At 33.4% G+C, this 13,045-nt stretch overlaps 1 long non-coding RNA gene across 1 annotated transcript; it reads left to right on the plus strand.

The window, feature by feature from the left end:
* Nucleotides 1-10,988: 10,988 nt before the first annotated feature.
* On the plus strand, nucleotides 10,989-12,838 carry LOC138339569 (uncharacterized). The gene is made up of 3 exons (XR_011212414.1): nucleotides 10,989-11,079; nucleotides 11,591-11,659; nucleotides 12,596-12,838. It is a non-coding gene; the product is annotated as an uncharacterized lncRNA (long non-coding RNA).
* The last annotated feature ends 207 nt before the right edge of the window (nucleotides 12,839-13,045 follow it).

Here is a 13,045-nt window from a genome sequence, read left to right on the forward strand (position 1 = left end):
AAATCGACTCTCTGAAATTCGTGACGGAATGGCAGGACGGACCGTCACAGGCGTGACGGACCGTCACATAGCCTTCAGTGAAAATCCATTCTCTGAACCTTGCGACGACCTGCAGGACGGACCATCGCAGGCACGACGGGCCGTCGTAGGTTGCGTAATCCTAGTCTGGGTCGGATTTCTTTACACGTTTTAAGGGACGTTTTGGACTATTCCTACTTTAATTATAAAGTTAGAGGGTTAATGTTAATAAGTCTAATTACTTGGGGGTTAAAAGAGGTAACCTTAAGTTAATTAGTGGGTTATTATTGTCATCTTTTATACTTAATTATATACTAATTAGGGTAAAAGAAAGAGGGTTTGAATAAAGAAAAATAGAAAGAACAAGAAAGAGAGGGAGAATCGAACGAGGAAGAGAGAAACAAAGCTTGGGAAACTGCTTGCTCGATCACGAATCTTCGGTGGAGGTAGGTTATGGTTTTTATACTATTCGTAGTAAACTCTTAATAGCGAATTATATGTATGGGTAGTATTGTAAACCCTTCTATATGCTTAATTGTATGCTTGCATGAATGTGATTATGTAATTGTGATAAAATAAGCATGATGAAGCTATTGAATCCTAAATCTTGAAAAAGAAACCCTAATCTACTTTGTTAATGATGACGCCTTGGTATAAAGGAAGGCTTGATGAACGAAAGTAGTGAGATTAAGGGATCGGGTGCCAAGTTTCGGTACTAGGATAGTATATGGATCGGGTGCCACGTTCCGATACCAGGATAGTATATGAGGATCGGAGTGTCACGTTCCGACACCAGGATAGTATATGGATCGGGTGCCACGTTCCGGTACCAGGATAGTATATGAGGATCGGAGTGTCACGTGCCGACACCAGGATAGTATATGGATCGGGTGCCACGTTCCGGTACCAGGATAGAATATGGATCGGGTGTCACGTTCCAACACCAGGATAGAATGAGGATCGGAGTGTCACGTTTTGACACCAGGATAGTATATGAGGAGCGGGGTGTCACGTACCGAAACAAGAGGAATAAAGATAATGAATCTTGAAAGATGTTAATATACTCAATCTAATGAACCTAATTCCCAAATGAGTATGATGATGAGGCGTGAGTCCTTATTAATGAGCTTGGTGTTGTAACCAAGGGTAATAGTAATTGTAAATGTTGCATGCTAAGGATATTAGTTGATTTTATGATATTGCTTAATATATATACTGTTTTCTATTTTGAGTTGGCCGATGATACCTACTCAGTACTTGTGTTTGTACTTACCCCCTACTTTTATGTCTTCTTCTTGTTTATTTGTGGAGTGCAGCAAACGTACCGTCATCTTCAACTCAACCGCAATTCTTGCCAGTCTTCGTCACATCGGATCTTCAGGATGAGCTTATGCTTCTAGCTTGGACTGGATCTTCTTCCTCATGTCTTGATGCCTTGAAGTTCCGGCATGGACTAGCTTTTACTTGTTTTAGCTTTTAGAATACTCTTAGTTTAGTAATTCGATCATAGATGTTCTTGTGATGATGACTTCCAGAATTTGGGTAATAATAGATGTTGAATTTTAGAAGTTAATGAATTGGTCTTTATTTAATGAGTTTAAGTCTTCCGCATTATTTACTGTTGATATTATATTGAAATGTTAAGATTTAGATTGGTTGGTTCGCTCACATAGGAGGGTAAGTGTGGGTGCCAGTCGCGGCCCGGTTTTGGGTCGTGACATTGAAACATGATAAATAATTATAATTAACAAGAGATTATCAGGAATAAATTAATTTAGCTACTCATGATCTTAAATGAGTATACTTGCTTCTGTAGATTTGTTGATTCATCTTTGTTTTCCATAGCTTATCTTTGTTAACTAGCTCTGATACCAATTTTAGAATGGAAGCGAATTTCAGAAGAGAGAGTGAAGAAGAGAATTAATTGGAAGTAGCCTGCCTTTATTATGAGGGAAAAACCCTCTATTTATACAATCAAACTTACATGCTTGGCCAATATAAGTGGCCGACACTACTTTAATAAAGTTTTACACATGGCCTAATTTTCTTTGGCTGACACTAACAAACAAAATACTTTACATATAATGACCTTTACTTTATCTGGCCGTCACTAAAAAATAAAAACACTTTATATTATGGCCGAATACTTTATATAATCGCCGACAATACTATTATTACTTTACAACTTTATTTTAATTGTACTTCAGGATTATATCATCACCTTCATTACACTTTGAACATATATGATCTGGATATTTATGTCCAATTAACTTGCAGTATCTTGTCAATAATTCTTCAGAGATAAATCTTTTTTTATTGCTCTGGTTGTTGGAGTGGCTTCGGGTTTTAATAAGGATAAAATCCATTTTTGGACTTCCTCCATATATGCTTGTCTTATCTCCCATGAATTGGCATATATAATCAAATGATCTCTGGAATAATAGCTCTATATAGTATTTCCTTGTAAATAATTGTTGCCTTACTCTTGTATAATACTTGATAACCCAATTATTCTTTTGTTCGCATAAAAACTGGTATCTCAACTTTTGAGTTTTCCGATTGTTGTCCTATATATTCTGGTATTATCATCTCCCGGGTTAATCCAATTTTTACTATTTGGATCATCGGTTTTATCTTGTCGTAGAGTATTTCAGCTGGTGCTGTATAGAATCTTATAAAAATAAATTTCCTTTTGTTATTTTTTTATATATTAAAAACGATTTGTGGACCTCTGGGATTCCACTTATTTCTTCTCCTGTATATGTGTAAACTGTATTTAATAATCCATAATTGTAACAAATCTTAACTAGATTGGGATTTATTTTTGGCTGTGCAATTAGTTTATTATAACCTTGTAATTTCTGGGTTAAATAGTCTTGGGTTTTTTCTGTAGTTGTGGTAGATCTAGGTTTGAGGTTTAAAAAGTTTTGTATTTTATATAGATTTTCAATATAAGCTTGGGAAATATGGTTATATGTTTTCTTTTCTTTATGCAAGCTGGCTGCATATGTAGATGTTTGTGGTGTTGGGGTATCTATCATTTGTACTTTTGGAATAAATGGCATTGTAAATAGGCTACTTAGATTTGTATTTTTTGGTGTAGCTTTTTCCATAATTCCTGTGCTTGAACCTGTAACATTAGCAACGTTATGGGTTTTAAGGAGTTTCCCAACGTCTCCTTTTATCTCTGGCTGTTTTCCGTCTGCCGAACGACGTAGCTCCGCATTTTTACAGCCATGCTGCTGACATATATTAGGTTTAGACTTCAGGTTATCTTCATTAGTCTGTAGCTTTTGTATCTCATTATCCATTCTGTCCACATTGGTACAAAGTGTAGTAATGGCTTTGAATAGCTCTTCAATTGTATGTTCATTTTTGTCCTCAGTTTGAGTAAGCTTTGTCTTGATAATGAGATACAAAAGCTACAAAAGCTAATGAGATAACCTGAAGTCTAAAGCTACAAAAGATACAACAACCATTACTACACTTTGTACCAAAGTGGACAGAATGGATAATGAGATACAAAAGCTACAGACTAATGAAGATAACCTGAAGTCTAAAGCTAATATAAGTCAGCAGCATAACTGTAAAAATGCGGAGCTACGTCGTTCGGCAGACGGAAAACAGGCAGAGATAAAAGGAGACGTTGGGAAACTCCTTAAAACCCATAATGTTTCTAATGTTGCAGGTACAAGCACAGGAATAATGGAAAAGACTACTTCCAATTAATTCTCTTCTTCACTCTCTCTTCTGAAATCCGCTTCCACCCTAAAATTGATAACTTGAAGTCTAAAGCTAATATAAGTCAATAGCATGACTGTAAAAATGCGGAGCTACGTCGTTCGGTAGACGGTAAACTTTCAGAGATAAAAGGAGACGTTGGGAAACTCCTTAAAACCCATAACGTTGCTAATGTTGCAGGTACAAGCACATGAATTATGGAAAAGGCTACTTCCAATTGATTCTCTTCCTTACTCTCTCTTCTGAAATCCGCTTCCACCCTAAAATTGGTATCAGAGGTAGTTAACAAAGATAAGTTATGGAAAACAAAGATGAATCAACAAATCTACAGAAGCATGTATACTCATTTAAGATCATGAGTAGCTAAATTAATTTATTTCTGATAATCTCTTGTTAATTATAATTATTTATCATGTTTTAATAATGTTATAATAGCCATCTTTAGAAAGTTTGCTACAGAAATATTCTGCAAATAGGTATGCCTAGACTATGATTAGAAGAAAATATAGGTGAAAAAGACAAGAACTACAACATAGGAAAGAAAGATTAGAAGAAAATATGTAAGCAGGAGTATGTAAAAAATCAATATTAGCACAAAGAAAAGTTATATTTATGTTAGAAATACAAATAGATTTCTTTGAATATAGGTTACAACATAATATAATTTATAAACTATAATGAATAAAGAAGAATTTGCAGTAGACAAAAAGACATATGAAAACCAAGATGGACTAACAATAAAAATAATATTTTCAAATTTAGGAAGAAGATATAAATTTTTTTTGGAAATAACTTATATTTAATGTTAGAAAAAGAAACAACGAAATTAGAAGATAGTCTAACAGCTATGATAAGAATAACAAAAGAAAATGAAGAAGTAGATAAATCAAACGAAATTGAAATAATAAGAATGCAAGCAAAGCAAGAAGTACGACATCTAGAAGAAATAAAAAATACAAGAATAAGTGTAATGACCCCGAAAGTTATTTTTTGATAATTTTGAACTATTCATTGACTTTAGTTAATTATTTGATAGGTAATTGTGGATAATTGACTAAATTGGTAGTTAATGGACTAAAATATCATTTATTTAAGATATTATACCATTTGTTCCATATAATTAAATTAAGTTAGTAAAATTTATCACTTTTAGTATATATTTATTTTTGAAAAAAAAGAAAGGGAAGAAGAAACACTAACCTATGCAAACCGGCCGCCGGCATAGAACTTGACTTCTGCACATCAGGTAATGTTTTAGTTGATCTATTAAAGTATATAGTTATCGGTAATGTTATTATTAATAATATTATAATATAAGATAGTGAAACAAAAAGGACATAAGAAAAAATGGGAATTAAATTAATGTGCATCAGCGGCACATGAATTAGTGCTTATAATTGAAACAAAGAAATATGTTAGTTTGGAAAAATTTGGTTCCAGGTACGCGACTAATATAGGGTATTACTTGATTATTTATTTATTATATTATGATTCAAGTATTGATATATATAAAGATATATAATTAAATAGTGGGTGTATGGTAGTATATGAAGATCATTAAATTTATGTTATTTGGAGATATTGATGCTTAACCCTAGGCTTGAAATTTGGAAAAGAACTTGAAGGAGTTTAAATATTAATTGACATCAAGATTAGGACTTGATTATAAATTGATTAGGTTTTTGGGTCTAATCTTGACATATAGCATATGGGTGTTTTTAGTTTGGAATCTTATGGTGATTACACATTTGAATATATTGCATTTATTTGGAAGTCTAAAAAAAAGGCAAGACTTAAGTCCTGGAGTGATGTTCAACTACTTGAGGCAAGTGGATTTCTAAACTCTTGTTAAGTATATGAAATGCGTGCATTTTCTTGTGGTATATGTTTTGGAGTAACGAGATTGGTGATGGGTTAACTTGTCCACATTGATTAATTTTAATGATTGAAAAAAAAGGGATAACAAAAGGCAATGTGATCAATTGTTTATGTGCGATGTGTTGAGAAAGGGTTAAAGGCTTGTTGAATAATTGTTGATGTTACTTCATGTTTGTGTGGTTGTGAAGTGTACGATGTTATGAAAATAATTCTCTCCTCATTATTTGTGTGAACTTGTAATCTGCATTATTCTGAGGCATTGGTTATGATAAGTGTTATGTGCATTGAGAAAGATTGAGAACTTAAAGAGGATGTACCATATCAAGGGACGTATCACGCGCCGCGATGGATACTATATTTCGAGGGATGTATCACGCACCGCGATGGTTACTATTATCGAGGGTCGTGTCGTTCGCCGCGACAAATACATGGACAGATTTGTCCCCCATGGGTCCCGGACTGAGAGACAGCGGGTGTGTATCACTAGGTCAGACATGCATCATTATACTTGACATTGCATTTCATTACATTGCACATACTTATCATTAGTGAACTTGATATTATGTTTTGCTGATCTAGTGATTGCCTTTTTTTGCGGAACTTGTGATTGTTGAATACTAAGCTTGTTATTGAGGATATATAATTTGTTAAAGTGGTTGTTGTAGAGGATATGTAATTTGTCTAAATGTTTTTGTTGATTTACGTTCTATGTAAACTGTGAGTTGTTAGGTTGGGCTGATGTTTATGCAGGTTGTAGTTGTGGAGGTTTGGTTGGGGGTGGTAGGAGTACCGTATTTCACCCCCTTAGCTTGTGTTTAGAGGTTTACTTGCTGAGTACCGTGTGGTTTGGTACTCACCCCTTGCTTCTATAATTTTTTGTAGGTTACCAGCCCGGACTTTTATGATATATACTCTTCTTTTCCGAGGCTTCTTGGAGATTTTGTGAGGTAGTTGTTGATCATCTCAGCATCCCTCCTTACTCTTGTTTATGATTTTGTTCTACTCTAGAAACAATATCATATGAGAATTATATTTTCTTTTGATCCAATTGTAATATTTTAGAGGCTTGTACACGTGACAACCAAGTTTGGGGTATAATGTAAGTTAATAGTAAATTTTCTGTATTTTTATTGTAGTAGTTGAGTTTTAGTCTTACTTGTCTTGGTGGGATAAGACGAGTACCAACACGTCCATTCTTGGATCGTGACAAATGATACAGAGCCCAAGGTTCATAGGTCTCACGTGTATACAAGTCGAGTCTAAATAGAGTCTTGAGGATAGGAATTGAGACGTCTGTACTTATCTTCGAGAGGCTACAGTGACTTTTAGGAAGAATCTTCACTTCTTGGATCTCTATCGTGCGTACTTGATGCCGTTTTGATTCTTATCGCTTCACTACATTCACTCTCATTTATGTGATGACTCGTGCGTAGTTCCTCATATTAATAATGTGTGTGTCGTGTATGGGTTGGATTTTAATTAAATCTTGTATTAAGGTGGAAATAATATATTTATGAAAGGAATATGTGATCCTATTTGAAGGGGTTGAGTAAGGTTAGTTACTATAGTAAAAAAATAGTACTTATGTGGTATAAGCAATATCTGGAGTGGTTTGACAATAAGAAGTTAAATGTTTAAAGAGTTGACTAGATAATGAATAGTGTAATCTTGAGAAAAATTATAGTTGATATAATTTGCATAACATTAATGGGCCGCTTAGTGAATGATGTTGCACCAATTGAGGTCAGAATCTCTTTTGTGGTTTCATAGATTGAGTGTATATCAAAAAAGGTCATGATATGACTATACCAATGGTACTGATAGGTACTTGGTTAGAAGTATATATTTTATTACTTTTGTTATCAACCTGCCCTATGAAAGAATACACATAGCTTGGGCTAGATATGAGAGCGAATTTGATAATATTTTAAAGTCATTCGATAGGTAGAAATGTGTGGGCTATTTGGGTACGGACTTTTCGGTAGATATGATGTGTTCTAGTGGTGGATCTAACAGTTTTTCACGATGTGGTACTACTGTTATATGAAAACAGATACATTGATTGTTAAGTGTTAATACTAACTATTTAAGGAATTATCAATTTTATCACATGCTCATAGAGTAAGATTTGATGTTGCATTCAAATTTGAGAAACCAACTAGCTTGTTACTACGAATGAATGGGTTAAGCGTGTGTATAAGGAAGATTTTAATGGTGGATTTTTGATACGGTATTAATGTGTTAAGTTAAAAAGTGTATCTCGAGAGTTCTAAATAAGGACTGGTGATTTCGTCTTAAGGTCCAAAAAAATGGATAGATACCAGAATGACAAGTTTATTAGTGAAAAAAAGGGTCTTAGTGAGTATACTTGGGTGAATGAAATTGGAGATTTTTTAGTAAGAAAATGTGTATAAATTAAGAAAGTCCCGTGGATGATTAGCATAGCTAGGTTTGAAATGTCATGTTGATGGTGAGGTTGAATTCGTGGTAATGGAAAGGGCTAACTAGGTATGATGATAATAAGGTTTTATATTAATGAATCATGGTTGGAATGCAATTATATAATAAGGTCTGTTGGGTAAAAGGGTTTTGTATGGTAATGATGACTTTTTAGTATGTAAAATAATGGTTGCTACTATTTGATAAGTAGTGTGATTTTATGATAAATTTTATGAGGAGTTGGGATGTCTCTCTAATAGAATTGAAAAGAGCTAAAGTCATAATAACAAGGATAGCGGGATGTAGTTTACCTTTTAGAAAGAACTGAGAGCATGAATATTTTTTCTTATTACAAGGCTAAAGAGGTATATTAAAAGGAATTGAGAATTGGGTTCAGAGATGTGTGATTTAATCCGTTTTGCTTTGGTTATGGTAATAGTTTCACGAGTTCATTAGATTGGTAAAAAATTATTGGATAATACTTGAGAAAGCAGTGTACATATGTTCAACTCGAGTAAAAATATAAATTCTTTTGTGATTTTGAGTTTGATAACAAGTATGGTTGAATTTTTAGTGGTGCATATCATAAGATCGATAGAGAGACAACCAATGATAAGCTAAGATACGTGAATTCATAAGGGAAAAATATATTTCAAGGTATGAGTTAATGTTGATAGATAAAGGGATTGGGTTTACATAGTTGGGTTCAAATTTCAAGTTTTTCATGGTGAATTTAGGTTTTAGGTAGTGTTCTTTGTCAAAGTATGAATAAGTAAGGTAAGAATTGATCGAGTGCATCAGTTATTGAGAATTTTAAAAGAACACGTACAAGGTTTGGATCGTAGAGTTTGTCACTTTTGATTTTAAAGGCCTAAGGAATTATTTCTCTAAAGGAGTTGGTTTACAGTATATAGGATGTTGATCAAATGATAAGATTGATAAGCAAGTCAGTGAAACAACAAAAATCTGGTGTATTGAAGAGTTTAAGGTATAAAATTTGCGTCATCAAAAGAATTTAAGAGATGTGAAGGAATAAGACCCGTAATATAGAGTCTTGGTTTGAAATTAAAGGATGTACGGATTTTCATAAATAAGTTATAATATGACTATGGATGTGAACTGGTTCAGTATGGACTCACTAGGAATTTATCAGCAATTTTTATGAATATTGGGTTTTTGATTTGGGTGAAAAAAAATGTGAGGTCTATAAGATTATGTGTTGTTATGTGGGGCTACATTATTTAGTGGTAGATGACTTTTTATGGGTATGCGACAGTATAGACCTATAATATTGCAGGGTTATAGCGAATTTTGAGGAGATTGAAACTACTATTTTTTTTATAACATAAACTGTTATGATGCGTCACATAGGTATTTGATGGTGAGTAGGGATTTTGAGCTTATACTATACAAAATTATTGGGGTGACCAAGAATTTCTTTGAGTTTTGGCATGAGAGAGGTACATGATGGTATTAATGGTAGTTGCGAAATAGTATTTGAAAGTTTGTGTGAAGTTGACATTTAGTGTGATTCAATTATCATACCTTGACGGAAAATTACATTAGATTTGAAATTAGTGCTATCAGTCTTGGGTGTGACTTAGAGTCATATTTTGAAATTTTTAGACGTGACAATGGATTTACAAGAAAGACTTTCATAGTGTAGTTAAGATGTTGGCATTTAGAGTGTTAGCTTCAGTTAGATACTGTGAGAAGTATGTGGGAGTTGATGAATTAAGTATTTGTAATATTGTTATGGAGATCAAATTGATTGGTTGTGGGTGGCTAAAAATAGAGAGATTGAGTCAGATGAAGGGAGTTTTATTAATATGGACACTGTGAAAAGAGTATATTGTGTTATTTGAGCTTTCTTCTATATATTCTTATATGATAACCTTCTTCGTTGTGGGCATGGTTTTAGTATGATTCACGTACGTGTTTCACATCTATAGGTGTATTTCTAGTGGTGGATCGGATGTACCGATCATTTATATCCTCTTGATAGAATATGTTCTTTAGGTAGACTTGGTTATTTCAATTATGATAGATTTGATGTTGTTTGAGATAGTTAAAATATACCACTCTATCTACCTACACGACCTTGCTTATGAGAACTTATGGAAGAGCTTCCATGAAATGTTTACGGTTATGTGAAAGTGTTATTAGAGATTTTGCATTTTGGAGTGTATTGTTTGTTGGATTATTACTTTATTTTGTTCTTCTTTGCGTTAGATAAGCTTGAATCTCCCTTGATGAATATATGATGCCTAAAGGTCAAATTCCTATAACTTAAGCTCGGGAAATGATGACGCTTTGAGCAAAGAATTTTGAAAAGATCTGTAATGATTTGGGCATTATGAGTGTTTCATGGTTGGTTAAGGTCCACTTCTGGTTGTAGCCAGTATTGATTCAGAAGTCATTCTTGGTTATGTAAGAAAAAATTCGTCATGATGGTTGTGTTATGGTCCAATGAGTCTCACTTTAGATTGGGTTCATGAGTTAGTTTCTGACTTGATAATCACTCTTAATTTATAGATATTACAAAGTTTGTTTAAAAGTTCAATTGTTAGTAGTTGATTTGGATGGAATGATTTTAAGGATGAGCTCACTTAGAGAGATGAACACTGACTGTTAGGTCATAACTAAGGCTTTTGGTAATATCAATTACTCTTAGTTCTTCTTCTTTATGTTCAAGGACGAACATGATTTTTAGTGGTGGATAACGTAAAGACCCCGAAAGTTATTTTTGATAATTTTAAACTATTCATTGACTTTAGTTAATTATTTGATGGGTAATTATGGATAATTGACTTAATTGATAGTTAATGGACTAAAATATCATTTATTTAAGATCTTATACCATTTGTTCCATATAATTAAATTAAGTTAGTAAAATTTATAACTTTTAGTATATATTTATTTTAGGAAAAAAAAGAAAGGGAAGAAGAAACACAAACCTGTGCAAACCGGCCGCCGGCATAGAACTTGACTTCTGCACATCAGGTAATGTTTCAGTTGATCTATTAAAGTATATAGTTATAGGTTATATTATTATTAATAATATTATAATATAAGATAGTGAAACAAAAAGGAGATAAGAAAAAAATGGGAATTAAATTAATGTGCATCAGTGGCACATGAATTAGTGCTTATAATTGAAACAAAGAAATATGTTAGTTTGGAAAATTTTGGTTCCAGGTACGCGACTAATATAGGGTATTACTTGATTATTTATTTATTATATTATGATTCAAATTTTGATATATATAAAGATATATAATTAAATAGTGGGTGTATGGTAGTATATGAAGATCATTAAATTTATGTTATTTGGAGATATTGATGCTTAACCCTAGGCTTGAAATTCTGAAAAGAACTTGAAGGAGTTTAAATTTTAATTGACATCAAGATTAGGACTTGATTATAAATTGATACGGTTTTTGGGTCTAATCTTGACATATAGCATATGGGTGTTTTTAGTTTGGAGTCTTATGGTGATTACACATTTGAATAGATTGAATTTATTTGGAAGTCTAAAGAAAAGGCAAGACTCAAGTCCTGGAGTGATGTTCGACTACTTGAGGTAAGTGGATTTCTAAAATCTTGTTAAGTGTATGAAATGCGTGTATTTTCTTGTGGTATATGTTTGGGAGTAACGGGATTGGTGATGGATTAACTTGTCCACATTTATTAATTCTAATGATGAAAAAAAAAAGGGATAAAAAAAGGCAATGTGATTAATTGTTTATGTGTGATGTGTTGAGAAAGGGTTAAAGGCTTGTTGAATCATTGTTGATGTGACTTCATGTTTGTGTGGTTGTGAAGTGTGCGATGTTATGAAAATGGTTCTCTCCTCATTATTTGTGTGAACTTGTAATCTGCATTATTCTGAGGCATTGGTTGTGACAAGTGCTATGTGCATTGAGAAAGAATGAGAACTTAAAGAGGATGTACCATTTCGAGGGACGTATTGTGCGCCGCGATGGATACTATATTTCGAGGGACGTATCGCGCGCCGCGATGGTTACTATTATCGAGGGTCGTGTCGTGCGCCGTGACATATGCATGGACAGATATGTCCCCCATGGGTTCCGGACTGAGAGACAGCGGGTGTGTATCACTAGGTCAGACATGCATCATTATACTTGACATTGCATTTCATTACATTGCACATACTTATCATTAGTGAACTTGATATTGTATTTTGCTGATCTAGTGATTGCCTTTTTTTGTGGAACTTGTGATTGTTGAATACTAAGCTTGTTATTGAGGATATATAATTTGTTAAAGTGTTGTTGTGGAGCATATGTAATTTGTCTAAATGTTTTTGTTGATTTATGTTCTATGTAAACTGTGAGTTGTTAGGTTGGGCTGATGTTTATGCAGGTTGTAGTTGTGCAGGTTTGGTTGGGGGTGGTAAGAGTACCTGTATTTCGCCCCCTTAGCTTGTGTTTAGAGGTTTACTTGCTGAGTACTGTGTGGTTTGGTACTCACCCCTTGCTTCTACAATTTTTTGTAGGTTACTAGCCCGGACTTTTATGATATATTCTCTTCTTTTTCGAGGCTTCTTAGAGATTTTGTGAGGTAGTTGTTGATCATCTCAGCATCGCTCCTTACTCTTGTTTATGATTTTGTTCTACTCTAGAAACAACATCATATGAGACTTATATTTTCTTTTGATCCAATTGTAATACTTTAGAGGCTTTTACACGTGACAACCAGCTTTTGGGGTATAATGTAAGTTGATAGTAATTTTTCTGCATTTTTATTGTAATAGTTGAGTTTTAGGCTTACTTGTCTTAGTGGGATAAGACGAGTGCCATTACGTCCATTTTTGGGTCGTGACGAATTAGAAAAAGAATTGGCTAAGCTAAAATTATTATATGAAACCAAACAAAAAGAGAAACAGGAAGAAAAAGATAAAGAACTTGAATTAACTAATGAGATAAATAAGATGAAACAAAAATTA

This window comes from Solanum lycopersicum, chromosome 11 (assembly GCF_036512215.1).
Source record: "Solanum lycopersicum chromosome 11, SLM_r2.1".
Lineage (NCBI taxonomy): Eukaryota > Viridiplantae > Streptophyta > Magnoliopsida > Solanales > Solanaceae > Solanum > Solanum lycopersicum.